The following is a 5,135-nucleotide window of genomic DNA, read 5'->3' as shown; positions in this document are numbered from 1 at the left end:
AAAATGTTCTAAAAATTCATTTGTAATATATGTTTACTTGTAATAATACTTTTAATAATCATTTCTAATCTATGTTTACTCCTCCCTTGTTCAAAAAAACATCTTTCTGACCTTAAGGTAAATCAATCATTAATTTATGAGTCATGATCCTTGGTGGACAGAAAGTGAAACTGAAAGTCACTCAGTTCAGTTCAGTTCAGTTCAGTCGCTCAGTTGTATCCAACCCTTTGCAACTCCATGAGTCGCAGCACGCCAGGCCTCCCTGTCTATAACCAACTCCCAGAGTTTACCCAAACTCATGTCCATCGAGTCGGTGATGCCATCCAGCCATCTCATCCTCTGCCATCCCCTTCTCCTCCTGCTCCCAATCCCTCCCAGCATCAGGGTCTTTTCCAATGAGTCAACTTTTCGCATGAGGTGGCCAAAGTACTGGAGTTTCAGCTTTAGCATCATTCCTTCCAAAGAAATCCCAGGGCTGATCTCCTTCAGAATGGACTGGTTGGATCTCCTTGCAGTCCAAGGGACTCTCAAGAGTCTTCTCCAACACCACAGTTCAAAAGCATCAATTCTTCAGTGCTCAGCTTTCTGCACAGTCCAACTGTCACATCCACACACGACCACAGTAAAAACCATAGCCTTGACTAGACGGACCTTTGTTGGCAAAGTAATGTCTCTGCTTTTTAATATGCTATCTAGGTTGGTCACAACTTTCCTTTCAAGGAGTAAGCGTCTTTTAATTTCATGGCTGCAATCACTATCTACAGTGATTTTGAAGTCATGTCTAATTCTTTGTGACCCCATGGACTATACAGTCCATGGAATTCTCCAGGCCAGAATACTGGAGTGCGTAGCTTTCCCTTCTCCAGGGGATCTTTCCAACTCAGGAATAGAACCTAGTTCTCCCACACTGCTTGCAATTCTTTATAAGCAAATCATTTATTTAATTTTAACTTGTATCATAGCTGCTTAAGTAGATTTGCTTGACTCAGTTACTGTGATTTTCTTTTACCTTTACTTTTACAAAATATCTCTCAAATAAAATCCTTTGAAAATGCTAAAGCACAAATCAAATTGCATTATTATTTCTATATCATGCATACATACATATACACCTTCAAAAAAAAAGAGAGAATTAATTTAATCTCATGCTTGTTTCAGTTAAATCTGAGCATAAAATGTATCTTTTACATCTCAAGATCAAGATTATGGTCTTAGTTGAAAATCATTTGGGTTCTGTAAAAAGGTCACAGATGAAGATGCTATCATACAATAAATGCTAATTTGTTTTGTAAGCTGAAAATGTATGCACCAAAATTTGGTTTCCAATGTGAGTGGAGAGATCAGAAAAGAAAGCAACAGCGGCTAGGTTTTTGCTAAAATGATGATCTTAGTGCTGGATATCAGAGCTTACAAAGCCAAAATCGGTTATAGTCATGAAAATGTCTTCTTTCGTTTTTTAGATATTAATATTATTAGCATAGAATCATATTTTAACTTCATTTCAAAAATCAATGAATGCAATCTTATTTGAAGAATACAAGTTTCTAGCAGTATTAAAAGTAGATGCTGGGGCTCTCTGTGCGCATAGGTATTTCTGAGATAATTGTTCAAATTACGCTGTATCATCGTAGGCAATGGATATTGCTTTAGACATATATCTCCTTATTTTAGAAGTAAAAAGATAAAATAAGCAATAAGATAAATATGGGAGGAAAATCCTAACCAATCATCTAAAAGATATCATACCTACAGGCAGTTACATATTATGAACAAAACACGTGATTGACCAAGTGAAAGATGATATACACTTTTTGTCTCAGAATTTTTACAGAGACATAGGTATTGCCAAGTTGAAAGAAGAAAATGCATTAACGTTGACTATGTTTTGCCTGACTTTACTGCAATTTGAAAGGGCCAAGAGAAGAGATGGTGTTAAGTGGAAAATATAAATCTGGATAAAAAATTCTTCAGGCCAATGAGAGATTTGCTGTTCCAGAAATACTCTTTAATCCTTCTGATATAGGCATTCAAGAAATTGAGATTCTGTCCTATTCAATTCATAACCTACCTGAAGAAATGCTGTCTTATTTTTAAAAAACATTGTTTTTACAGGAGGAAAGTCTGGTCTCTTTTCCCAGGATTTAGTCAGAAGTTCGATGGCTCAATCCAACAGATTCCAATGTTTCTGTTGTGCTGCCTGACAAGCCTATTATTTATGCCTGGGAAAGTGGAAAATTGGTATCAGGGAATGATGATTTTGAAGATACAGTGGTAATAAGAAAATATTATGAAGAAAATGGACATAGCATCTGTGAAGAGAAACTTTGTATTGAAGAACCGTTTCTTGAAGTACTGACTGATTGTGATAAAGGTTTAATTTTCAGTGTTCTTTTTAAAGGAAGTTAAGGACCTGTGTTACTGCTCATCCTAAGATAACATCTTGAATTTAAGTAAATATTTTGATCCATGGTTAATTTTCAAAGGTTTCTTAGCTAGGTTAGTAAGTAAACTGTAACTCAGCCCATATTTTCATTTAAGAGCTAGACTTATTATAACAATGATTATGCTGTTTCTAAGAGAAAGTTATCTTTCATTAAAAGATGAAAGAGTGAGTGCAATTTAAGTTTAATTCTCTATAGCCAAAAGCACAAACTTAACTGTCCCACTGGTCAGATTTCCTTAGAAGATCATTTTGTGTGACTAGATTGGAATTGACCAGAGTGTGTTGAGGCTGATATGACTTCTCTCTTTTAGAATTAACCACTTTATTTTTAAATTGCAGTTTTTACTTACTAAAGTTGGAAAAAGTGATCTATGTTTGTGTAATGTTTATTTTTTAGTTGGCGTAAGTTTGAAAGGGTGAAGATCAAAGCCAATTTAATAAAGTGATTTTGCTCATTACTGTGTTTCAGAAATGCATTATTTCACTCATAAAAATTCTATACTATTTTTAGGATGAAATTCTTGTGTCATTGGGCTCATATATCAAATTCCTAGCAGTCCTTTAGCTAGAATCATGTGCCTACCTTATGGCTTCAGATATTTTAACAGTCCTACTAAGAGAGCATACAGTGAAAGAACGTAATTTCCCAAAGGAAAATTAAAATGAAGAAACAGATGGGTGAAAGAGCTATCCATTACAATTACGTTTGGTTTCTACAGATGGTCCCTGACTTAACAATGGTTCCACTTAATGATTTTTTGACCCTACAATGGTGCAAAAGCAGTATGCATTTAGTAGAAACTGTTCTTCAAATTTTGATCTTTCTCCAGGCGAATAATATGTGATATGTTACTTTCTTATGATTCTGGGCAGTGTTTGGGCACATTGATATTCATTGTTTTACAATCTTATCTCATAGTTTTCAAGTTTCTGAACATTAGCCATCATCTCCAGCCATGCTGCTGCTGCTGCTAAGTCGATTCAGTCGTGTCTGACTCTGTGCAACTCCATAGACAGCAGTCCACCAGGCTTCTCTGTCCACAGGATTCTCTAGGCAGGAATATTGGAGTGGGTTGCCATTTCCTTCTCCAACCATATCTTCATGCAAAGTGAACAAGCAGAAATGCTGATTCAGTTCTTCCCTTGCATCATTTCCCTTCCCCAGTGCAGGTTAGGCTTGCCCAGTAGCTTTCTGTGTCAAGTGGAAGTGGTCTGTACAAGACTGGACTCAGGAGAGACACCTTAGTCACATGAACTAACACTTAGAGCATTTACTCTCCCCTGATAAGCTTATTTAACTTTTATGCAGAGTACATCATGAGAAATGCTGGGCTGGAAGAAGCACAAGCTGGAATCAAGATTGCCAGGAGAAATATCAATAACCTCAGATATGCAGATGACACCACCCTTATGGCAGAAAGTGAAGAGGAACTAAAAAGCCTCTTGATGAAAGTGAAAGAGGAGAGTGAAAAAGTTGGCTTAAAGATCAACTTTCAGAAAATGAAGGTCATGTCATCTGGTTCCAACAGTTCATGGGAAATAGGTGGGGAAACAGTGGAAACAGTGTCAGATTTTATTTTTGGGGGCTCCAAAATCACTACAGATGGTGACTGCAGCCATGGAATTAAAAGACGCTTACTCCTTGGAAGGAAAGTTATGAGCAACCTAGACAGCATATTCAAAAGCAGAGACATTACTTTGCCAACAAAGGTTCGTCTAGTCAAGGCTATGGTTTTTCCTGTGGTCATGTATGGATGTGAGAGTTGGACTGTGAAGAAAGCTCAGTGATGAAGACTTGATGCTTTTGAACTGTGGTATTGGAGAAGACTCTTGAAAGTCCCTTGGACTGCAAGGAGATCCAACCAGTCCTTTCTAAAGGAGATCAGCCCTGGGATTTCTTTGGAAGGAATGATGCTAAAGCTGAAACTCCAGTACTCTGGCCACCTCATGCGAAGAGTTGACTCATTGGAAAAGACTCTGATGCTGGGAGGGATTGGGGGCAGGAGGAGAAGGGGACAACAGAGGATGAGATGGCTGGATGGCATCACTGACTCTATGGATGTGAGTCTGAGTGAACTCTAGGAGTTGGTGATAGACAGGGAGGCCTGGCATGCTGCAATTCATGGAGTTGCAAAGAGTCGGATACGACTGAGCGACTGAACTGAACTGATAAGCTATTGGACTTCCCTTATAGCTCAATTGGTAAAGAATCTTCCTGCAAATGCAGGAGACCCCAGTTTGATTCCTAGGTAGGGAAGATCTCCCGGAAAAGGGATAGGCTACCCTTTCCAGTATTCTTGGGCTTCCCTTGTGGTTCAGCTGATAAAGAATCCACCTGCAATGTGGGAGACCTGGGTTCCATCCCTGGGTTGGGAAGATCCCCTGGAGGAGGGAAAAGCTACCCCTCCGGTATTCTGGCCAGGAAAATTCCATGACTCTGTAGTCCATGGGGTTGCAAAAAGTCAGACACGACTGAGCAACTTTCACTTTCACAGTATTTACCTTTCCCTTAACCCGCATCTGACCAAAGAGAAAAAATTCAGACCTGGTTTACGAATGGTTATGCACAATATGTATGGCTGGCACCAGCCACAGGTGGAGTGCTGGCATAAAGCTGAATTATCACAGCCATGGCTCAGATGGCAAAGAATCTGCCTGCAATGCAGGAGACCCGAGTTTGATCCCTTGGTCA

The 5,135-nt window shown here is 38.8% G+C and overlaps 1 pseudogene; it reads left to right on the top strand.

Moving 5' to 3' along the window:
• The first annotated feature begins 1,378 nt into the window (after positions 1 to 1,378).
• Positions 1,379 to 2,406, top strand: LOC147345908 (actin-related protein 6 pseudogene; annotated as a pseudogene).
• Positions 2,407 to 5,135: the final 2,729 nt, after the last annotated feature.

The sequence above is a fragment of the Bos grunniens genome, chromosome 24 (assembly GCF_055505025.1).
Source record: "Bos grunniens cultivar Pamir isolate PY7600 chromosome 24, Bosgru_T2T1.0, whole genome shotgun sequence".
NCBI lineage: Eukaryota > Metazoa > Chordata > Mammalia > Artiodactyla > Bovidae > Bos > Bos grunniens.
Note: the sequence above shows the minus strand (reverse complement) of the source record. Positions and strands in the feature narration are given on the sequence as shown.